Raw genomic sequence first — 25,518 nt, 5'->3', positions numbered from 1 at the left:
TCGATTTGGCTTGAATCACTTCGATTCGGCTTGTTTCAACTCAATTCGACTTGGTTCAGCCTTATTCGGCTCGATTCGACTCTTTTCTACTCTAGTTTTCTCTATGCAACTCCATTCGACTCCATTCTACTCTATTCTGTTCTACCCTACCCTACTCTAATCTATTCTAATGGATTCGATGGGACGCTATTCGACGCGATTCATCACGTTTTGTTTCCATTGGGCTCGATTCGGCTAGAATTGGCTCTATTCAGCTCTATTCTGCACTATTTCACTCTATTCGACTCTACTCTTCTCTGCTCTACCGTACTGTGCTATCTTCTCTTCCTTCTATTATGTACTGTTCTATTCTATTCTGTTCTACCCTCCCAGCCGCTCCCCTCCCCTTCTCTAATCTTTGATTCTGTTCGAGTCATCGCATTTTCACGCCATTCGACCCGATTAGGCTTGAATCAGGTCAATTCGCTTCGAGTCGGTTCGATTGGGCTCCATTTGGCTCCATTCAGCTCCAATGGCATCGATTCTGCTGGATTCTGCTCGATTAGGCCCTCTTTGGCCCTATTCGGCCCAACTATGCTCTATTCGACTCTTTTCTACTCTATTCGTCTCGAGTCGGCTCCGTTCTAATCCATTCCACACCATTCTGCACTATTCTCCTCTATTCTCGTCTACCCTTCCCTACCCTAATCTATTCGAATGGATTCGATTTGACCCGATTCGAAGCGATTCAACGCGATTCATCTTGTTTTGTCTCCATTCGCCTCAATTCGGCTATGTTCTGCACTATCTGACTCTTTCCTACTCTATTCTATTCTGCTGGATTCTTTCTCTTCTGTTCTGTTCTCTCCTATTCTGTTGGACTCTGTTCTATCCTGCCCTACCCAACCCTACTGCACCGCACCCAAACCCACCCTACTTGAATCTATTTGATTCAATTCGATTCACTTCGACGCGATTGGACAGGATTTGACGGGATTCGACAAGGTCCGAAGGCATTTGACGGGATTCAAAGAGATTAGGCGAGATTCCATACGATTCGACGTGATTCAGCAGAATTCTAGGAGATTGGACGCAATTCGAAGTTATTGGACGTGATGGGGCGTGATTCGTCGTGATTCGACGACATTCGATGCAATCCGATGCGATACGAAGCGATTCGACCCGGTCCGACACAAAACGATGTGATTTGATGCGATTCGACGTGATTCGATGTGATTCGACGCTATTCAGTGCCAGTCGGCGTGATTCTGCTTGATTCAGCTCGATTAGGTGCGAATCGGCTCTATATGGCTCCTTTACGTCTCGATTCGGCTCCATTCAGCTCTGTTTTCTCTATTCGTCTCTATTTGGCCTATTCGTCTCTAATCGACTCTATTCGAGTCTATTCGACCCTACTCTTTTCTACTCTATTCTATTCCTTCTATTCTGTTCTAATCTCTTCTAGTCTACTCTACTCTACTCTATTCTATTCCACCCTCCTCTCCCCTTCTCTAATCTAGACGTTTGGATTGCATTGGATGCATTGAACGGGATTCAACGTGATTAAGCTTGAATCAGCTCGATTCTATTCCGTTTGGCTCTATTCGGTTCGTTTGGCTTGAATTGCTTCGATTCTGCTCAATTCCGCCTCTTTCGGCCCTATTCTGCTCTATTCGACTCTTCTCTACTCTTTTTGTCTCTATTTGACTCCATTCTACTCCATTCTATTTATTCCACACCATTCTACACTATTCTGCTCTACTCTAGCCTACACCACTCTAATTTACTCGAATCGATTAGACGTGATTCCTCTCATTTCGACTCCATTCGGCTCTATTCAGCTGTATTCGAGTCTACCCTATTATACACGAGCCTACTCTATCGTACTCTAGTCTACTCTTCTCTATTTTCTTTCTTCTTCCTATGCTGTTCTCTTCTTTTCTACTCTATTCTACCCTACCCTATGCTACCCAACTCTACTCTATTCTAATCCATTGGATTGGATTGGATTCAACCCATTTGGACACGATTCGGCTCAGTTTGGCTCTATTTAGCTCCGTTCGAATCTATTCTACTCTACTCTGTTTCCCTCTACGCTACTCTAGCCTACTATTTTCTGTATTCGTTCTGTATTGTTCTGTTCTCTTCTAGTCTCTTCTGTTTTATTCTATGCTACTCTACTCTATTCCACCCTGCCATACCCGAACCTCCCCTACTCTAATCTGTTCAATTCGATTCCATGAATTTGGACACGATTCAGGTCGAATTGGTTCGATTCATGTCCATTCGGCTCCATTTGGCTCGAAGAGTGTCGATTCAACTGGATTAGGCTCAATTCGGCTCCATTAGGCTCGATTTACTGGATTTGGCTCAATTCAGCTCGATTCGGCCCTCTTCGGCCCTCTTCAGCACTATTCGGCTCTATTCGGCTCTTTTCGACTCCTTTCGACTCCATTCGATTGCGTTGCACAGCATTCTACTCCACTCAACACTATTTTACTCTACCCTACCCTAATTGACTGGAATTGGTTCGAGGGGATTCAACGCGATTTGCCTTGTTTCTTCTCCATTTGGCTCGCTTCGACTCTATTCGACTCTGTTCTACTCTACACTATTCTGCTCTGCTCTAACCTTTTGGACTCGATTCTCTTGTATTCCTTTTATTCTCTTTTACTGTGTTCAATTCTCTTCTACTCTATTTTAACCAACCCTACTCTAATCTATTCCACTGGATTCGATTCCACGCATTTCGATGCGATTCGGCTCCAATCGGCTCCGTTGCACTCCATTCATCCCTCTTGGGCTCTCATCGGTTCGATTCAGTTCTAATCGGCTCCATTTCGCCCTGGTCAGTTCTATTCAGCTTGAATAGGCTCTATTCAACTCTATATGGCTCTATGAGTCTACTCAACTCTATTATCTCTTTTCAACTCCATTCTACACCATTCTACTCCATCCGACTGTATTCTTCTCTATTCTATTGTCTTGTACTCTACCCTTCTCTAGTCTATTCTAATCGATTCGATTGGATTGGACTTGAATGGATGGGATTCAATGCAATTCAACGGGATTCGACGCGATCCAGCATGATTCCGCGGGATTCGGCGCCATTCATCTTGATTTCTATCACGTTGGGTCTTTTGGGCTCTATTTTGCTCTAGTCGGCAATATTCAACTCTATTCTTCTAGACTCTGCACTACTCGACCCTATTCTAGTCTTTCAGTTCTCTTCTATCCTGTTCTGTTCTACTGCATTTTGGTCTATCCTACCCTACTCTAACTTAGCCTACTGCAATCTGTTCTATTCTATTCAACAGACTTGAAGGGGATTCGACCTGATTCAGGTCCTATCGGCTCGAATCAGCTCCTTTTTGTGCGAATTCAACTCGATTCGGTTGGACTTGGCCCTTTTCCTCTCTATTCGGCTCTTTTCGGCAGGATTTGACTCGATTTGACTCTAGTCTACTCTTCTCTATTCTTTCTGGTCTATTCTAATCTATTCTTTTCTACCCTACCCTACCCTCATCTTACCTGCCCTACACTAAACTATTGGATTGGATTCGACACTTTTCAACGCGATTCGACATGATTCTTCTCGATTCACCTCGAATTTGGTGGATTCGGCTGCATTCAGCTCTCTTTGGCTCTATTCAACTCTATTGGACTCTATTCTACTGTACTCGTCTCTACTTCATTCTATTCGATTCTTTCTCTTGTGTTCTGTTCTGTTTTAGTCTAACCCCTCCTACTCTACCCTCCTCTACTCTAATCGATTCGATTCAATGCCTTTCAAGGCGATTCCATGGGATTAGGCTTGAATTGGCTTGATTTAGCTCGATTTGGCTTGAATCGGGTCAATTTGGCTCGATTCTGCTCGATTCAGCATCATTAGGCTCGACCCAAACTTATCCGGCCCTGTTCAGCTCTATTCAACTCTTTTCTACTTTATTCGTCTCTATTTGGCTCCATTCGACTCCATTCCACACCATTCTACTCTGTTCGACTCCATTCTACACTATTCTATTCTCTTCTCCCCCACCCTACTCTACTCTAATCTATTCGATTCATGGAGATTTGTCTCATTTCCTCTCCATTCGACTCGATTCAGCTCGAATTGGATCTATTCATCTCTATTCTGCACTACTCGACTCTGACTATTCTACTCCACTCTACTCCATTCTACTCTTTGTATTCTCTTCTCTTCTACTCTATGCTTCTCTAGTCTATTCCTCTGTGCCCTACCCTATTGAATCCCAGCCTAACCTACACTACTCTAAGCTGTTCTATTGAATTCGATTGCATTCGATTCGACCCGATTGGACACAATTGGACGGGATTCGGTGAGATTTCATGAGATTCAATGGGTTTTGGTGGGATTGGATGGACTTCGACGAGATTCGATGCAATAGGGTGTGATTAGGTGCGATTTGGCTCGATCTAGCTTGGCTCATTTTCTGTGTCTCTATTTGGCTCATTCCAGCTCCATTCAGCTCCATTCAGCTCGAATCTGGTCGATTTGACTTGATCGGGCTCGATTGGGCTCGATTGGGCTCGACTCAGCCCTATACGTCCCTATTCGGTGCTATTCCGCTCTATTCGACTCTTTTCTAGTCTATTCATCTCGGTTTGACTGCATTTGACTCCATTCCACACCATTCTACGCTCTTCTATTCGACAGAACCCTATCCCGCCCTAGTCTTTCCTCATCTAGTCTGTTCTTTTCGATTCTGTTGTATTGGATTCTCGTTTTCTCTTTTCCATCCTATGCTACTCTACCATACCCTACACGAAACTAAGCTATCCTGACTTATCCTCTTCTATTCTATTGGATTCTGTTTTCTCTGTTCTACCGTATGCTACCCTACCTTATGACACCCTACTGGACCATACCCTACTCCATAAAAAAAGGGGTACTCAAGAAGGGTACTAGTTTGGAAAAGGGACTACCTAAGGCAAGGGGACTAGTTCGGGCTACTAGTTAGGGCCACTGTACTAGTTAAGAGTACTAGTTAATGGACGGGTACTAGTTAAGGCTACTAGGAAGGCAAGGTACAAGTGAAGGCTACTACTTCAGGCAAGCGTATTAGTTTAGGCTACTAGTTGATGCAAGGGTACAAGTTCATACTACTAATTAAGGCCCGGGTACTAGTTAAGGCAACTGGTCAAGGCAAGGGTAGTAGCTATGGGTAGCGATAAGGCCAGGGTACTAGTTAAGACTACTAGTTAATGCCAGGGTACTAGTTGAGGCAAGGGTCCTAGTGACGGCCAGGGTACTAGTTAAGGCTGGGCTACTAGTCCATGCAAGGCTACTACTTCAGGGTACTAGTTAAGGTTTGGCTACTAGTTAAGAGGACTAGTAAGGCAAGGGTAGACGTTAAGACTGTTCCTTAAGGCAAGGTGACTCGTTAGGGGTACTAGTTACCACAAGGCTTCTAGTTCAGAATACTAGTTAGGGCCACTGTACTAGTTCAGAGTACTAGTTAAGGCTACTAGGAAGGCAAGGAACGAGTTTAGGCCACTACTTCAGGCAAGAGTACTCGTGTTGTCGACTAGTCGATGCAAGGGTACATGTTCATACTACTGGCTAAGTCCAGGGTGCTAGTTAAGGCAACTGGTTAAGGCAAGGGTAGTAGTTATGGGTACCGATAAGGCCAGGCTACTAGTTAATGCAAGGGTACTAGTTAAGGGGACTTGTTGAGGCAAGGATAGCCATTAAGACTGTTCCTTAAGGCAAGGCTCCTGGTTAAGGGTACTAGTTAGGACAAGGCTACCAGTTCAGGAGACTAGTTAGGGGCACTGTACTAGTTAAGAGTACTAGTAAAGGCACGGGTGCTAGTTAAGGCTGCTAGTTAAGGCAAGGTACAAATTCAGGCCACTGCTTAAGGCAAGAGTCCTAGTTAAGGCTACTAGTTGATGCAAGAATACAAGTGAATACTACTAGTTAAGGCCAGGGTCCTAGTTAAGGCAACTGGTTACGGCAAGGGTAGTAGTTCTGGGTACTGATACGGCCAGGGTACTAGTTCAGACTACTAGTGAATGCGAGGGTACTAGTTAAGGGTACTACTTAAGGCTGCCAGTGAAGGCCAGGGTCTGAGTTAAGGCTACTGGAGAAGGCCAGGGTACCAGTGAAGGCAAGGCTACTAGTTAAGGGTACTAGTTAAGAGAAGGCTACTAGTTCAGGATACGAGTTAGGGGCACTGTACTAGTTAAGAGTACTAGCTAAGGCACGAGTACTAGTTCAGCCCACTACTTAAGGCAAGAGTCCTAGTTAAGGCTACTCTTTGATGCAAGTTTACAAGTTGATATTTCTAGTTAAGGCCAGGGTCCTAGTTAAGGCAACTGGTTAAGGCAAGGGTACTAGTTAAGGCAAGGCTACTAGTTAGGGGTAGTAGGGAAGGCTTGGCCACTAGTTAAGGGTACTAGTAAGGCAAGGGCAGATGTTAAGACTATTACTTAAAGCAAGGCTACAAGTTCAGGGTACTAATTCAGACAAGGCTACTAGTTCAGGCTACTCGTTATGGCCGCTGTACTAGTTCAGAGTACTACTTAAGGCACAGGTACTAGTTAAGGATACTAGTTCAGGCAAGGTCCAAGTGAAGGCTACTACTTAAGGCAAGACGACTAGTTTAGGCTACCAGTGGATTCAAGGGTACAAGTGAATACTACGAGTTAAGACCAGGGTACCAGTTAAGGCAGCTGGTTAAGGCCAGGGTAGGACTTATGGGGACTGAGAAGGCCAGGTACTAGTTAAGACAACTAGTTCATGCGAGGGTACTAGTGAAGGGTACTAGTTGAGGCAAGGCTACTAGTGAAGGCCAGGGTACTAGTGAAGGCTACTGGTGAAGGCCAGGGTACTAGTTAAGGCAGGGCTACTAGTTCAGGGTACTGGTAAGGCAAGGGTAGACATTAAGACTATTACTTAAGGCAAGGCTACTAGTTAAGGGTACTAGTTCAGACAAGGCTACTAGTTCAGGATACTAGTTAAGGCAAGGGGACTAGTTCAGATTCAGAATTTAGGGTACTTGTCAGGGCAAGGGTACTCTTCAAGGCTAGTTGTCTAGCCTACTGATCTATACCACTAGTCTGACTAGTCCAGCTGTCTTGTCTAGGCTACTACTCTAGACTTCTCTTGTCTACTCTACTCTAGTCTACTTTCGTCTACCCTAGTCTACCCTATCAAAAACCACCCTACCCTAACCTTTTTGAATCTATTCAATTGGATTCGATTCAAAGCATTTCAATGTGATTGGACGCGATGAGGCTTGAATCGGCTCATTCGGCACCATCAGCTCGATTCAGCTCGATTTGGCTTGAATCACTTCGATTCGGCTTGTTTCAACTCAATTCGACTTGGTTGAGCCTTATTCGGCTCGATTCGACTCTTTTCTACTCTAGTTTTCTCTATGGAACTCCATTCGACTCCATTCTACTCTATTCTGTTCTACCCTACCCTACTCTAATCTATTCTAATGGATTCGATGGGACGCTATTCGACGCGATTCATCACGTTTTGTTTCCATTGGGCTCGATTCGGCTAGAATTGGCTCTATTCAGCTCTATTCTGCACTGTTTCACTCTATTCGACTCTACTCTTCTCTGCTCTACCGTACTGTGCTATCTTCTCTTCCTTCTATTATGTACTGTTCTATTCTATTCTGTTCTACCCTCCCAGCCGCTCCCCTCCCCTTCTCTAATCTTTGATTCTGTTCGAGTCATCGCATTTTCACGCCATTCGACCCGATTAGGCTTGAATCAGGTCAATTCGCTTCGAGTCGGTTCGATTGGGCTCCATTTGGCTCCATTCAGCTCCAATGGCATCGATTCTGCTGGATTCTGCTCGATTAGGCCCTCTTTGGCCCTATTCGGCCCAACTATGCTCTATTCGACTCTTTTCTACTCTATTCGTCTCTAGTCGGCTCCGTTCTAATCCATTCCACACGATTCTGCACTATTCTCCTCTATTCTCGTCTACCCTTCCCTACCCTAATCTATTCGAATGGATTCGATTTGACCCGATTCGAAGCGATTCAACGCGATTCATCTTGTTTTGTCTCCATTCGCCTCAATTCGGCTATGTTCTGCACTATCTGACTCTTTCCTACTCTATTCTATTCTGCTGGATTCTTTCTCTTCTGTTCTGTTCTCTCCTATTCTGTTGGACTCTGTTCTATCCTGCCCTACCCAACCCTACTGCACCGCACCCAAACCCACCCTACTTGAATCTATTTGATTCAATTCGATTCACTTCGACGCGATTGGACAGGATTTGACGGGATTCGACAAGGTCCGAAGGCATTTGACGGGATTCAAAGAGATTAGGCGAGATTCCATACGATTCGACGTGATTCAGCAGAATTCTAGGAGATTGGACGCAATTCGAAGTTATTGGACGTGATGGGGCGTGATTCGTCGTGATTCGACGACATTCGATGCAATCCGATGCGATACGAAGCGATTCGACCCGGTCCGACACAAAACGATGTGATTTGATGCGATTCGACGTGATTCGATGTGATTCGACGCTATTCAGTGCCAGTCGGCGTGATTCTGCTTGATTCAGCTCGATTAGGTGCGAATCGGCTCTATATGGCTCCTTTACGTCTCGATTCGGCTCCATTCAGCTCTGTTTTCTCTATTCGTCTCTATTTGGCCTATTCGTCTCTAATCGACTCTATTCGAGTCTATTCGACCCTACTCTTTTCTACTCTATTCTATTCCTTCTATTCTGTTCTAATCTCTTCTAGTCTACTCTACTCTACTCTATTCTATTCCACCCTCCTCTCCCCTTCTCTAATCTAGACGTTTGGATTGCATTGGATGCATTGAACGGGATTCGACGTGATTAAGCTTGAATCAGCTCGATTCTATTCCGTTTGGCTCTATTCGGTTCGTTTGGCTTGAATTGCTTCGATTCTGCTCAATTCCGCCTCTTTCGGCCCTATTCTGCTCTATTCGACTCTTCTCTACTCTTTTTGTCTCTATTTGACTCCATTCTACTCCATTCTATTTATTCCACACCATTCTACACTATTCTGCTCTACTCTAGCCTACACCACTCTAATTTACTCGAATCGATTAGACGTGATTCCTCTCATTTCGACTCCATTCGGCTCTATTCAGCTGTATTCGAGTCTACCCTATTATACACGAGCCTACTCTATCGTACTCTAGTCTACTCTTCTCTATTTTCTTTCTTCTTCCTATGCTGTTCTCTTCTTTTCTACTCTATTCTACCCTACCCTATGCTACCCAACTCTACTCTATTCTAATCCATTGGATTGGATTGGATTCAACCCATTTGGACACGATTCGGCTCAGTTTGGCTCTATTTAGCTCCGTTCGAATCTATTCTACTCTACTCTGTTTCCCTCTACGCTACTCTAGCCTACTATTTTCTGTATTCGTTCTGTATTGTTCTGTTCTCTTCTAGTCTCTTCTGTTTTATTCTATGCTACTCTACTCTATTCCACCCTGCCATACCCGAACCTCCCCTACTCTAATCTGTTCAATTCGATTCCATGAATTTGGACACGATTCAGGTCGAATTGGTTCGATTCATGTCCATTCGGCTCCATTTGGCTCGAAGAGTGTCGATTCAACTGGATTAGGCTCAATTCGGCTCCATTAGGCTCGATTTACTGGATTTGGCTCAATTCAGCTCAATTCAGCTCGATTCGGCCCTCTTCGGCCCTCTTCAGCACTATTCGGCTCTATTCGGCTCTTTTCGACTCCTTTCGACTCCATTCGATTGCGTTGCACAGCATTCTACTCCACTCAACACTATTTTACTCTACCCTACCCTAATTGACTGGAATTGGTTCGAGGGGATTCAACGCGATTTGCCTTGTTTCTTCTCCATTTGGCTCGCTTCGACTCTATTCGACTCTGTTCTACTCTACACTATTCTGCTCTGCTCTAACCTTTTGGACTCGATTCTCTTGTATTCTTTTTATTCTCTTTTACTGTGTTCAATTCTCTTCTACTCTATTTTAACCAACCCTACTCTAATCTATTCCACTGGATTCGATTCCACGCATTTCGATGCGATTCGGCTCCAATCGGCTCCGTTGCACTCCATTCATCCCTCTTGGGCTCTCATCGGTTCGATTCAGTTCTAATCGGCTCCATTTCGCCCTGGTCAGTTCTATTCAGCTTGAATAGGCTCTATTCAACTCTATATGGCTCTATGAGTCTACTCAACTCTATTATCTCTTTTCAACTCCATTCTACACCATTCTACTCCATCCGACTGTATTCTTCTCTATTCTATTGTCTTGTACTCTACCCTTCTCTAGTCTATTCTAATCGATTCGATTGGATTGGACTTGAATGGATGGGATTCAATGCAATTCAACGGGATTCGACGCGATCCAGCATGATTCCGCGGGATTCGGCGCCATTCATCTTGATTTCTATCACGTTGGGTCTTTTGGGCTCTATTTTGCTCTAGTCGGCAATATTCAACTCTATTCTTCTAGACTCTGCACTACTCGACCCTATTCTAGTCTTTCAGTTCTCTTCTATCCTGTTCTGTTCTACTGCATTTTGGTCTATCCTACCCTACTCTAACTTAGCCTACTGCAATCTGTTCTATTCTATTCAACAGACTTGAACGGGATTCGACCTGATTCAGGTCCTATCGGCTCGAATCAGCTCCTTTTTGTGCGAATTCAACTCGATTCGGTTGGACTTGGCCCTTTTCCTCTCTATTCGGCTCTTTTCGGCAGGATTTGACTCGATTTGACTCTAGTCTACTCTTCTCTATTCTTTCTGGTCTATTCTAATCTATTCTTTTCTACCCTACCCTACCCTCATCTTACCTGCCCTACACTAAACTATTGGATTGGATTCGACACTTTTCAACGCGATTCGACATGATTCTTCTCGATTCACCTCGAATTTGGTGGATTCGGCTGCATTCAGCTCTCTTTGGCTCTATTCAACTCTATTGGACTCTATTCTACTGTACTCGTCTCTACTTCATTCTATTCGATTCTTTCTCTTGTGTTCTGTTCTGTTTTAGTCTAACCCCTCCTACTCTACCCTCCTCTACTCTAATCGATTCGATTCAATGCCTTTCAAGGCGATTCCATGGGATTAGGCTTGAATTGGCTTGATTTAGCTCGATTTGGCTTGAATCGGGTCAATTTGGCTCGATTCTGCTCGATTCAGCATCATTAGGCTCGACCCAAACTTATCCGGCCCTGTTCAGCTCTATTCAACTCTTTTCTACTTTATTCGTCTCTATTTGGCTCCATTCGACTCCATTCCACACCATTCTACTCTGTTCGACTCCATTCTACACTATTCTATTCTCTTCTCCCCCACCCTACTCTACTCTAATCTATTCGATTCATGGAGATTTGTCTCATTTCCTCTCCATTCGACTCGATTCAGCTCGAATTGGATCTATTCATCTCTATTCTGCACTACTCGACTCTGACTATTCTACTCCACTCTACTCCATTCTACTCTTTGTATTCTCTTCTCTTCTACTCTATGCTTCTCTAGTCTATTCCTCTGTGCCCTACCCTATTGAATCCCAGCCTAACCTACACTACTCTAAGCTGTTCTATTGAATTCGATTGCATTCGATTCGACCCGATTGGACACAATTGGACGGGATTCGGTGAGATTTCATGAGATTCAATGGGTTTTGGTGGGATTGGATGGACTTCGACGAGATTCGATGCAATAGGGTGTGATTAGGTGCGATTTGGCTCGATCTAGCTTGGCTCATTTTCTGTGTCTCTATTTGGCTCATTCCAGCTCCATTCAGCTCCATTCAGCTCGAATCTGGTCGATTTGACTTGATCGGGCTCGATTGGGCTCGATTGGGCTCGACTCAGCCCTATACGTCCCTATTCGGTGCTATTCCGCTCTATTCGACTCTTTTCTAGTCTATTCATCTCGGTTTGACTGCATTTGACTCCATTCCACACCATTCTACGCTCTTCTATTCGACAGAACCCTATCCCGCCCTAGTCTTTCCTCATCTAGTCTGTTCTTTTCGATTCTGTTGTATTGGATTCTCGTTTTCTCTTTTCTCTATTCCATCCTATGCTACTCTACCATAGCCTACACGAAACTAAGCTATCCTGACTTATCCTCGTCTATTCTATTGGATTCTGTTTTCTCTGTTCTACCGTATGCTACCCTACCTTATGACACCCTACTGGACCATACCCTACTCCATAAAAAAAGGGGTACTCAAGAAGGGTACTAGTTTGGAAAAGGGACTACCTAAGGCAAGGGGACTAGTTCGGGCTACTAGTTAGGGCCACTGTACTAGTTAAGAGTACTAGTTAATGGACGGGTACTAGTTAAGGCTACTAGGAAGGCAAGGTACAAGTGAAGGCTACTACTTCAGGCAAGCGTATTAGTTTAGGCTACTAGTTGATGCAAGGGTACAAGTTCATACTACTAATTAAGGCCCGGGTACTAGTTAAGGCAACTGGTCAAGGCAAGGGTAGTAGCTATGGGTAGCGATAAGGCCAGGGTACTAGTTAAGACTACTAGTTAATGCCAGGGTACTAGTTGAGGCAAGGGTCCTAGTGACGGCCAGGGTACTAGTTAAGGCTGGGCTACTAGTCCATGCAAGGCTACTAATTCAGGGTACTAGTTAAGGTTTGGCTACTAGTTAAGAGGACTAGTAAGGCAAGGGTAGACGTTAAGACTGCTCCTTAAGGCAAGGTGACTCGTTAGGGGTACTAGTTACCACAAGGCTTCTAGTTCAGAATACTAGTTAGGGCCACTGTACTAGTTCAGAGTACTAGTTAAGGCTACTAGGAAGGCAAGGAACGAGTTTAGGCCACTACTTCAGGCAAGAGTACTAGTGTTGTCGACTAGTCGATGCAAGGGTACATGTTCATACTACTGGCTAAGTCCAGGGTGCTAGTTAAGGCAACTGGTTAAGGCAAGGGTAGTAGTTATGGGTACCGATAAGGCCAGGCTACTAGTTAATGCAAGGGTACTAGTTAAGGGGACTTGTTGAGGCAAGGGTAGCCATTAAGACTATTCCTTAAGGCAAGGCTCCTGGTTAAGGGTACTAGTTAGGACAAGGCTACCAGTTCAGGAGACTAGTTAGGGGCACTGTACTAGTTAAGAGTACTAGTAAAGGCACGGGTGCTAGTTAAGGCTGCTAGTTAAGGCAAGGTACAAATTCAGGCCACTGCTTAAGGCAAGAGTCCTAGTTAAGGCTACTAGTTGATGCAAGAATACAAGTGAATACTACTAGTTAAGGCCAGGGTCCTAGTTAAGGCAACTGGTTACGGCAAGGGTAGTAGTTCTGGGTACTGATACGGCCAGGGTACTAGTTCAGACTACTAGTGAATGCGAGGGTACTAGTTAAGGGTACTACTTAAGGCTGCCAGTGAAGGCCAGGGTCTGAGTTAAGGCTACTGGAGAAGGCCAGGGTACCAGTGAAGGCAAGGCTACTAGTTAAGGGTACTAGTTAAGAGAAGGCTACTAGTTCAGGATACGAGTTAGGGGCACTGTACTAGTTAAGAGTACTAGCTAAGGCACGAGTACTAGTTCAGCCCACTACTTAAGGCAAGAGTCCTAGTTAAGGCTACTCTTTGATGCAAGTTTACAAGTTGATATTTCTAGTTAAGGCCAGGGTCCTAGTTAAGGCAACTGGTTAAGGCAAGGGTACTAGTTAAGGCAAGGCTACTAGTTAGGGGTAGTAGGGAAGGCTTGGCCACTAGTTAAGGGTACTAGTAAGGCAAGGGCAGATGTTAAGACTATTACTTAAAGCAAGGCTACAAGTTCAGGGTACTAATTCAGACAAGGCTACTAGTTCAGGCTACTCGTTATGGCCGCTGTACTAGTTCAGAGTACTACGTAAGGCACAGGTACTAGTTAAGGATACTAGTTCAGGCAAGGTCCAAGTGAAGGCTACTACTTAAGGCAAGACGACTAGTTTAGGCTACCAGTGGATTCAAGGGTACAAGTGAATACTACGAGTTAAGACCAGGGTACCAGTTAAGGCAGCTGGTTAAGGCCAGGGTAGGACTTATGGGGACTGAGAAGGCCAGGTACTAGTTAAGACAACTAGTTCATGCGAGGGTACTAGTGAAGGGTACTAGTTGAGGCAAGGCTACTAGTGAAGGCCAGGGTACTAGTGAAGGCTACTGGTGAAGGCCAGGGTACTAGTTAAGGCAGGGCTACTAGTTCAGGGTACTGGTAAGGCAAGGGTAGACATTAAGACTATTACTTAAGGCAAGGCTACTAGTTAAGGGTACTAGTTCAGACAAGGCTACTAGTTCAGGATACTAGTTAAGGCAAGGGGAGTAGTTCAGATTCAGAATTTAGGGTACTTGTCAGGGCAAGGGTACTCTTCAAGGCTAGTTGTCTAGCCTACTGATCTATACCACTAGTCTGACTAGTCCAGCTGTCTTGTCTAGGCTACTACTCTAGACTTCTCTTGTCTACTCTACTCTAGTCTACTTTCGTCTACCCTAGTCTACCCTATCAAAAACCACCCTACCCTAACCTTTTTGAATCTATTCAATTGGATTCGATTCAAAGCATTTCAATGTGATTGGACGCGATGAGGCTTGAATCGGCTCATTCGGCACCATCAGCTCGATTCAGCTCGATTTGGCTTGAATCACTTCGATTCGGCTTGTTTCAACTCAATTCGACTTGGTTCAGCCTTATTCGGCTCGATTCGACTCTTTTCTACTCTAGTTTTCTCTATGCAACTCCATTCGACTCCATTCTACTCTATTCTGTTCTACCCTACCCTACTCTAATCTATTCTAATGGATTCGATGGGACGCTATTCGACGCGATTCATCACGTTTTGTTTCCATTGGGCTCGATTCGGCTAGAATTGGCTCTATTCAGCTCTATTCTGCACTATTTCACTCTATTCGACTCTACTCTTCTCTGCTCTACCGTACTGTGCTATCTTCTCTTCCTTCTATTATGTACTGTTCTATTCTATTCTGTTCTACCCTCCCAGCCGCTCCCCTCCCCTTCTCTAATCTTTGATTCTGTTCGAGTCATCGCATTTTCACGCCATTCGACCCGATTAGGCTTGAATCAGATCAATTCCCTTCGAGTCGGTTCGATTGGGCTCCATTCAGCTCCAATGGCATCGATTCTGCTGGATTCTGCTCGATTAGGCCCTCTTTGGCCCTATTCGGCCCAACTATGCTCTATTCGACTCTTTTCTACTCTATTCGTCTCGAGTCGGCTCCGTTCTAATCCATTCCACACGATTCTGCACTATTCTCCTCTATTCTCGTCTACCCTTCCCTACCCTAATCTATTCGAATGGATTCGATTTGACCCGATTCGAAGCGATTCAACGCGATTCATCTTGTTTTGTCTCCATTCGCCTCAATTCGGCTATGTTCTGCACTATCTGACTCTTTCCTACTCTATTCTATTCTGCTGGATTCTTTCTCTTCTGTTCTGTTCTCTCCTATTCTGTTGGACTCTGTTCTATCCTGCCCTACCCAACCCTACTGCACCGCACCCAAACCCACCCTACTTGAATCTATTTGATTCAATTCGATTCACTTCGACGCGATTGGACAGGATTTGACGGGATTCGACAAGGTCCGAAGGCATTTGACGGGATTCAAAGAGATTAGGCGAGATTCCATACGATTCGACGTGATTCAGCAGAATTCTAGGAGATTGGACGCAATTCGAAGTTATTGGACGTGATGGGGCGTGATTCGTCGTGATTCGACGACATTCGATGCAATCCGATGCGATACGAAGCGATTCGACCCGGTCCGACACAAAACGATGTGATTTGATGCGATTCGACGTGATTCGATGTGATTCGACGCTATTCAGTGCCAGTCGGCGTGATTCTGCTTGATTCAGCTCGATTAGGTGCGAATCGGCTCTATATGGCTCCTTTACGTCTCGATTCGGCTCCATTCAGCTCTGTTTTCTCTATTCGTCTCTATTTGGCCTATTCGTCTCTAATCGACTCTATTCGAGTCTATTCGACCCTACTCTTTTCTACTCTATTCTATTCCTTCTATTCTGTTCTAATCTCTTCTAGTCTACTCTACTCTATTCTATTCCACCCTCCTCTCCCCTTCTCTAATCTAGACGTTTGGATTGCATTGGATGCATTGAACGGGATTCGACGTGATTAAGCTTGAATCAGCTCGATTCTATTCCGTTTGGCTCTATTCGGTTCGTTTGGCTTGAATTGCTTCGATTCTGCTCAATTCCGCCTCTTTCGGCCCTATTCTGCTCTATTCGACTCTTCTCTACTCTTTTTGTCTCTATTTGACTCCATTCTACTCCATTCTATTTATTCCACACCATTCTACACTATTCTGCTCTACTCTAGCCTACACCACTCTAATTTACTCGAATCGATTAGACGTGATTCCTCTCATTTCGACTCCATTCGGCTCTATTCAGCTGTATTCGAGTCTACCCTATTATACACGAGCCTACTCTATCGTACTCTAGTCTACTCTTCTCTATTTTCTTTCTTCTTCCTATGCTGTTCTCTTCTTTTCTACTCTATTCTACCCTACCCTATGCTACCCAACTCTACTCTATTCTAATCCATTGGATTGGATTGGATTCAACCCATTTGGACACGATTCGGCTCAGTTTGGCTCTATTTAGCTCCGTTCGAATCTATTCTACTCTACTCTGTTTCCCTCTACGCTACTCTAGCCTACTATTTTCTGTATTCGTTCTGTATTGTTCTGTTCTCTTCTAGTCTCTTCTGTTTTATTCTATGCTACTCTACTCTATTCCACCCTGCCATACCCGAACCTCCCCTACTCTAATCTGTTCAATTCGATTCCATGAATTTGGACACGATTCAGGTCGAATTGGTTCGATTCATGTCCATTCGGCTCCATTTGGCTCGAAGAGTGTCGATTCAACTGGATTAGGCTCAATTCGGCTCCATTAGGCTCGATTTACTGGATTTGGCTCAATTCAGCTCAATTCAGCTCGATTCGGCCCTCTTCGGCCCTCTTCAGCACTATTCGGCTCTATTCGGCTCTTTTCGACTCCTTTCGACTCCATTCGATTGCGTTGCACAGCATTCTACTCCACTCAACACTATTTTACTCTACCCTACCCTAATTGACTGGAATTGGTTCGAGGGGATTCAACGCGATTTGCCTTGTTTCTTCTCCATTTGGCTCGCTTCGACTCTATTCGACTCTGTTCTACTCTACACTATTCTGCTCTGCTCTAACCTTTTGGACTCGATTCTCTTGTATTCTTTTTATTCTCTTTTACTGTGTTCAATTCTCTTCTACTCTATTTTAACCAACCCTACTCTAATCTATTCCACTGGATTCGATTCCACGCATTTCGATGCGATTCGGCTCCAATCGGCTCCGTTGCACTCCATTCATCCCTCTTGGGCTCTCATCGGTTCGATTCAGTTCTAATCGGCTCCATTTCGCCCTGGTCAGTTCTATTCAGCTTGAATAGGCTCTATTCAACTCTATATGGCTCTATGAGTCTACTCAACTCTATTATCTCTTTTCAACTCCATTCTACACCATTCTACTCCATCCGACTGTATTCTTCTCTATTCTATTGTCTTGTACTCTACCCTTCTCTAGTCTATTCTAATCGATTCGATTGGATTGGACTTGAATGGATGGGATTCAATGCAATTCAACGGGATTCGACGCGATCCAGCATGATTCCGCGGGATTCGGCGCCATTCATCTTGATTTCTATCACGTTGGGTCTTTTGGGCTCTATTTTGCTCTAGTCGGCAATATTCAACTCTATTCTTCTAGACTCTGCACTACTCGACCCTATTCTAGTCTTTCAGTTCTCTTCTATCCTGTTCTCTTCTACTGCATTTTGGTCTATCCTACCCTACTCTAACTTAGCCTACTGCAATCTGTTCTATTCTATTCAACAGACTTGAACGGGATTCGACCTGATTCAGGTCCTATCGGCTCGAATCAGCTCCTTTTTGTGCGAATTCAACTCGATTCGGTTGGACTTGGCCCTTTTCCTCTCTATTCGGCTCTTTTCGGCAGGATTTGACTCGATTTGACTCTAGTCTACTCTTCTCTATTCTTTCTGGTCTATTCTAATCTATTCTTTTCTACCCTACCCTACCCTCATCTTACCTGCCCTACACTAAACTATTGGATTGGATTCGACACTTTTCAACGCGATTCGACATGATTCTTCTCGATTCACCTCGAATTTGGTGGATTCGGCTGCATTCAGCTCTCTTTGGCTCTATTCAACTCTATTGGACTCTATTCTACTGTACTCGTCTCTACTTCATTCTATTCGATTCTTTCTCTTGTGTTCTGTTCTGTTTTAGTCTAACCCCTCCTACTCTACCCTCCTCTACTCTAATCGATTCGATTCAATGCCTTTCAAGGCGATTCCATGGGATTAGGCTTGAATTGGCTTGATTTAGCTCGATTTGGCTTGAATCGGGTCAATTTGGCTCGATTCTGCTCGATTCAGCATCATTAGGCTCGACCCAAACTTATCCGGCCCTGTTCAGCTCTATTCAACTCTTTTCTACTTTATTCGTCTCTATTTGGCTCCATTCGACTCCATTCCACACCATTCTACTCTGTTCGACTCCATTCTACACTATTCTATTCTCTTCTCCCCCACCCTACTCTACTCTAATCTATTCGATTCATGGAGATTTGTCTCATTTCCTCTCCATTCGACTCGATTCAGCTCGAATTGGATCTATTCATCTCTATTCTGCACTACTCGACTCTGACTATTCTACTCCACTCTACTCCATTCTACTCTTTGTATTCTCTTCTCTTCTACTCTATGCTTCTCTAGTCTATTCCTCTGTGCCCTACCCTATTGAATCCCAGCCTAACCTACACTACTCTAAGCTGTTCTATTGAATTCGATTGCATTCGATTCGACCCGATTGGACACAATTGGACGGGATTCGGTGAGATTTCATGAGATTCAATGGGTTTTGGTGGGATTGGATGGACTTCGACGAGATTCGATGCAATAGGATGTGATTAGGTGCGATTTGGCTCGATCTAGCTTGGCTCATTTTCTGTGTCTCTATTTGGCTCATTCCAGCTCCATTCAGCTCCATTCAGCTCGAATCTGGTCGATTTGACTTGATCGGGCTCGATTGGGCTCGATTGGGCTCGACTCAGCCCTATACGTCCCTATTCGGTGCTATTCCGCTCTATTCGACTCTTTTCTAGTCGATTCATCTCGGTTTGACTGCATTTGACTCCATTCCACACCATTCTACGCTCTTCTATTCGACAGAACCCTATCCCGCCCTAGTCTTTCCTCATCTAGTCTGTTCTTTTCGATTCTGTTGTATTGGATTCTCGTTTTCTCTTTTCTCTATTCCATCCTATGCTACTCTACCATACCCTACACGAAACTAAGCTATCCTGACTTATCCTCTTCTATTCTATTGGATTCTGTTTTCTCTGTTCTACCGTATGCTACCCTACCTTATGACACCCTACTGGACCATACCCTACTCCATAAAAAAAGGGGTACTCAAGAAGGGTACTAGTTTGGAAAAGGGACTACCTAAGGCAAGGGGACTAGTTCGGGCTACTAGTTAGGGCCACTGTACTAGTTAAGAGTACTAGTTAATGGACGGGTACTAGTTAAGGCTACTAGGAAGGCAAGGTACAAGTGAAGGCTACTACTTCAGGCAAGCGTATTAGTTTAGGCTACTAGTTGATGCAAGGGTACAAGTTCATACTACTAATTAAGGCCCGGGTACTAGTTAAGGCAACTGGTCAAGGCAAGGGTAGTAGCTATGGGTAGCGATAAGGCCAGGGTACTAGTTAAGACTACTAGTTAATGCCAGGGTACTAGTTGAGGCAAGGGTCCTAGTGACGGCCAGGGTACTAGTTAAGGCTGGGCTACTAGTCCATGCAAGGCTACTACTTCAGGGTACTAGTTAAGGTTTGGCTACTAGTTAAGAGGACTAGTAAGGCAAGGGTAGACGTTAAGACTGTTCCTTAAGGCAAGGTGACTCGTTAGGGGTACTAGTTACCACAAGGCTTCTAGTTCAGAATACTAGTTAGGGCCACTGTACTAGTTCAGAGTACTAGTTAAGGCTACTAGGAAGGCAAGGAACGAGTTTAGGCCACTACTTCAGGCAAGAGTACTCGTGTTGTCGACTAGTCGATGCAAGGGTACATGTTCATACTACTGGCTAAGTCCAGGGTGCTAGTTAAGGCAACTGGTTAAGGCAAGGGTAGTAGTTATGGGTACCGATAAGGCCAGGCTACTAGTTAATGCAAGGGTACTAGTTAAGGGGACTTGTTGAGGCAAGGATAGCCATTAAGACTGTTCCTTAAGGCAAGGCTCCTGGTTAAGGGTACTAGTTAGGACAAGGCTACCAGTTCAGGAGACTAGTTAGGGGCACTGTACTAGTTAAGAGTACTAGTAAAGGCACGGGTGCTAGTTAAGGCTGCTAGTTAAGGCAAGGTACAAATTCAGGCCACTGCTTAAGGCAAGAGTCCTAGTTAAGGCTACTAGTTGATGCAAGAATACAAGTGAATACTACTAGTTAAGGCCAGGGTCCTAGTTAAGGCAACTGGTTACGGCAAGGGTAGTAGTTCTGGGTACTGATACGGCCAGGGTACTAGTTCAGACTACTAGTGAATGCGAGGGTACTAGTTAAGGGTACTACTTAAGGCTGCCAGTGAAGGCCAGGGTCTGAGTTAAGGCTACTGGAGAAGGCCAGGGTACCAGTGAAGGCAAGGCTACTAGTTAAGGGTACTAGTTAAGAGAAGGCTACTAGTTCAGGATACGAGTTAGGGGCACTGTACTAGTTAAGAGTACTAGCTAAGGCACGAGTACTAGTTCAGCCCACTACTTAAGGCAAGAGTCCTAGTTAAGGCTACTCTTTGATGCAAGTTTACAAGTTGATATTTCTAGTTAAGGCCAGGGTCCTAGTTAAGGCAACTGGTTAAGGCAAGGGTACTAGTTAAGGCAAGGCTACTAGTTAGGGGTAGTAGGGAAGGCTTGGCCACTAGTTAAGGGTACTAGTAAGGCAAGGGCAGATGTTAAGACTATTACTTAAAGCAAGGCTACAAGTTCAGGGTACTAATTCAGACAAGGCTACTAGTTCAGGCTACTCGTTATGGCCGCTGTACTAGTTCAGAGTACTACGTAAGGCACAGGTACTAGTTAAGGATACTAGTTCAGGCAAGGTCCAAGTGAAGGCTACTACTTAAGGCAAGACGACTAGTTTAGGCTACCAGTGGATTCAAGGGTACAAGTGAATACTACGAGTTAAGACCAGGGTACCAGTTAAGGCAGCTGGTTAAGGCCAGGGTAGGACTTATGGGGACTGAGAAGGCCAGGTACTAGTTAAGACAACTAGTTCATGCGAGGGTACTAGTGAAGGGTACTAGTTGAGGCAAGGCTACTAGTGAAGGCCAGGGTACTAGTGAAGGCTACTGGTGAAGGCCAGGGTACTAGTTAAGGCAGGGCTACTAGTTCAGGGTACTGGTAAGGCAAGGGTAGACATTAAGACTATTACTTAAGGCAAGGCTACTAGTTAAGGGTACTAGTTCAGACAAGGCTACTAGTTCAGGATACTAGTTAAGGCAAGGGGAGTAGTTCAGATTCAGAATTTAGGGTACTTGTCAGGGCAAGGGTACTCTTCAAGGCTAGTTGTCTAGCCTACTGATCTATACCACTAGTCTGACTAGTCCAGCTGTCTTGTCTAGGCTACTACTCTAGACTTCTCTTGTCTACTCTACTCTAGTCTACTTTCGTCTACCCTAGTCTACCCTATCAAAAACCACCCTACCCTAACCTTTTTGAATCTATTCAATTGGATTCGATTCAAAGCATTTCAATGTGATTGGACGCGATGAGGCTTGAATCGGCTCATTCGGCACCATCAGCTCGATTCAGCTCGATTTGGCTTGAATCACTTCGATTCGGCTTGTTTCAACTCAATTCGACTTGGTTCAGCCTTATTCGGCTCGATTCGACTCTTTTCTACTCTAGTTTTCTCTATGCAACTCCATTCGACTCCATTCTACTCTATTCTGTTCTACCCTACCCTACTCTAATCTATTCTAATGGATTCGATGGGACGCTATTCGACGCGATTCATCACGTTTTGTTTCCATTGGGCTCGATTCGGCTAGAATTGGCTCTATTCAGCTCTATTCTGCACTATTTCACTCTATTCGACTCTACTCTTCTCTGCTCTACCGTACTGTGCTATCTTCTCTTCCTTCTATTATGTACTGTTCTATTCTATTCTGTTCTACCCTCCCAGCCGCTCCCCTCCCCTTCTCTAATCTTTGATTCTGTTCGAGTCATCGCATTTTCACGCCATTCGACCCGATTAGGCTTGAATCAGATCAATTCCCTTCGAGTCGGTTCGATTGGGCTCCATTCAGCTCCAATGGCATCGATTCTGCTGGATTCTGCTCGATTAGGCCCTCTTTGGCCCTATTCGGCCCAACTATGCTCTATTCGACTCTTTTCTACTCTATTCGTCTCGAGTCGGCTCCGTTCTAATCCATTCCACACGATTCTGCACTATTCTCCTCTATTCTCGTCTACCCTTCCCTACCCTAATCTATTCGAATGGATTCGATTTGACCCGATTCGAAGCGATTCAACGCGATTCATCTTGTTTTGTCTCCATTCGCCTCAATTCGGCTATGTTCTGCACTATCTGACTCTTTCCTACTCTATTCTATTCTGCTGGATTCTTTCTCTTCTGTTCTGTTCTCTCCTATTCTGTTGGACTCTGTTCTATCCTGCCCTACCCAACCCTACTGCACCGCACCCAAACCCACCCTACTTGAATCTATTTGATTCAATTCGATTCACTTCGACGCGATTGGACAGGATTTGACGGGATTCGACAAGGTCCGAAGGCATTTGACGGGATTCAAAGAGATTAGGCGAGATTCCATACGATTCGACGTGATTCAGCAGAATTCTAGGAGATTGGACGCAATTCGAAGTTATTGGACGTGATGGGGCGTGATTCGTCGTGATTCGACGACATTCGATGCAATCCGATGCGATACGAAGCGATTCGACCCGGTCCGACACAAAACGATGTGATTTGATGCGATTCGACGTGATTCGATGTGATTCGACGCTATTCAGTGCCAGTCGGCGTGATTCTGCTTGATTCAGCTCGATTAGGTGCGAATCGGCTCTATATGGCTCCTTTACGTCTCGATTCGGCTCCATTCAGCTCTGTTTTCTCTATTCGTCTCTATTTGGCCTATTCGTCTCTAATCGACTCTATTCGAGTCTATTCGACCCTACTCTTTTCTACTCTATTCTATTCCTTCTATTCTGTTCTAATCTCTTCTAGTCTACTCTACTCTATTCTATTCCACCCTCCTCTCCCCTTCTCTAATCTAGACGTTTGGATTGCATTGGATGCATTGAACGGGATTCGACGTGATTAAGCTTGAATCAGCTCGATTCTATTCCGTTTGGCTCTATTCGGTTCGTTTGGCTTGAATTGCTTCGATTCTGCTCAATTCCGCCTCTTTCGGCCCTATTCTGCTCTATTCGACTCTTCTCTACTCTTTTTGTCTCTATTTGACTCCATTCTACTCCATTCTATTTATTCCACACCATTCTACACTATTCTGCTCTACTCTAGCCTACACCACTCTAATTTACTCGAATCGATTAGACGTGATTCCTCTCATTTCGACTCCATTCGGCTCTATTCAGCTGTATTCGAGTCTACCCTATTATACACGAGCCTACTCTATCGTACTCTAGTCTACTCTTCTCTATTTTCTTTCTTCTTCCTATGCTGTTCTCTTCTTTTCTACTCTATTCTACCCTACCCTATGCTACCCAACTCTACTCTATTCTAATCCATTGGATTGGATTGGATTCAACCCATTTGGACACGATTCGGCTCAGTTTGGCTCTATTTAGCTCCGTTCGAATCTATTCTACTCTACTCTGTTTCCCTCTACGCTACTCTAGCCTACTATTTTCTGTATTCGTTCTGTATTGTTCTGTTCTCTTCTAGTCTCTTCTGTTTTATTCTATGCTACTCTACTCTATTCCACCCTGCCATACCCGAACCTCCCCTACTCTAATCTGTTCAATTCGATTCCATGAATTTGGACACGATTCAGGTCGAATTGGTTCGATTCATGTCCATTCGGCTCCATTTGGCTCGAAGAGTGTCGATTCAACTGGATTAGGCTCAATTCGGCTCCATTAGGCTCGATTTACTGGATTTGGCTCAATTCAGCTCAATTCAGCTCGATTCGGCCCTCTTCGGCCCTCTTCAGCACTATTCGGCTCTATTCGGCTCTTTTCGACTCCTTTCGACTCCATTCGATTGCGTTGCACAGCATTCTACTCCACTCAACACTATTTTACTCTACCCTACCCTAATTGACTGGAATTGGTTCGAGGGGATTCAACGCGATTTGCCTTGTTTCTTCTCCATTTGGCTCGCTTCGACTCTATTCGACTCTGTTCTACTCTACACTATTCTGCTCTGCTCTAACCTTTTGGACTCGATTCTCTTGTATTCCTTTTATTCTCTTTTACTGTGTTCAATTCTCTTCTACTCTATTTTAACCAACCCTACTCTAATCTATTCCACTGGATTCGATTCCACGCATTTCGATGCGATTCGGCTCCAATCGGCTCCGTTGCACTCCATTCATCCCTCTTGGGCTCTCATCGGTTCGATTCAGTTCTAATCGGCTCCATTTCGCCCTGGTCAGTTCTATTCAGCTTGAATAGGCTCTATTCAACTCTATATGGCTCTATGAGTCTACTCAACTCTATTATCTCTTTTCAACTCCATTCTACACCATTCTACTCCATCCGACTGTATTCTTCTCTATTCTATTGTCTTGTACTCTACCCTTCTCTAGTCTATTCTAATCGATTCGATTGGATTGGACTTGAATGGATGGGATTCAATGCAATTCAACGGGATTCGACGCGATCCAGCATGATTCCGCGGGATTCGGCGCCATTCATCTTGATTTCTATCACGTTGGGTCTTTTGGGCTCTATTTTGCTCTAGTCGGCAATATTCAACTCTATTCTTCTAGACTCTGCACTACTCGACCCTATTCTAGTCTTTCAGTTCTCTTCTATCCTGTTCTCTTCTACTGCATTTTGGTCTATCCTACCCTACTCTAACTTAGCCTACTGCAATCTGTTCTATTCTATTCAACAGACTTGAACGGGATTCGACCTGATTCAGGTCCTATCGGCTCGAATCAGCTCCTTTTTGTGCGAATTCAACTCGATTCGGTTGGACTTGGCCCTTTTCCTCTCTATTCGGCTCTTTTCGGCAGGATTTGACTCGATTTGACTCTAGTCTACTCTTCTCTATTCTTTCTGGTCTATTCTAATCTATTCTTTTCTACCCTACCCTACCCTCATCTTACCTGCCCTACACTAAACTATTGGATTGGATTCGACACTTTTCAACGCGATTCGACATGATTCTTCTCGATTCACCTCGAATTTGGTGGATTCGGCTGCATTCAGCTCTCTTTGGCTCTATTCAACTCTATTGGACTCTATTCTACTGTACTCGTCTCT

The sequence above is a fragment of the Loxodonta africana genome, chromosome 20 (assembly GCF_030014295.1).
Source record: "Loxodonta africana isolate mLoxAfr1 chromosome 20, mLoxAfr1.hap2, whole genome shotgun sequence".
Lineage (NCBI taxonomy): Eukaryota > Metazoa > Chordata > Mammalia > Proboscidea > Elephantidae > Loxodonta > Loxodonta africana.
Note: the sequence above shows the minus strand (reverse complement) of the source record.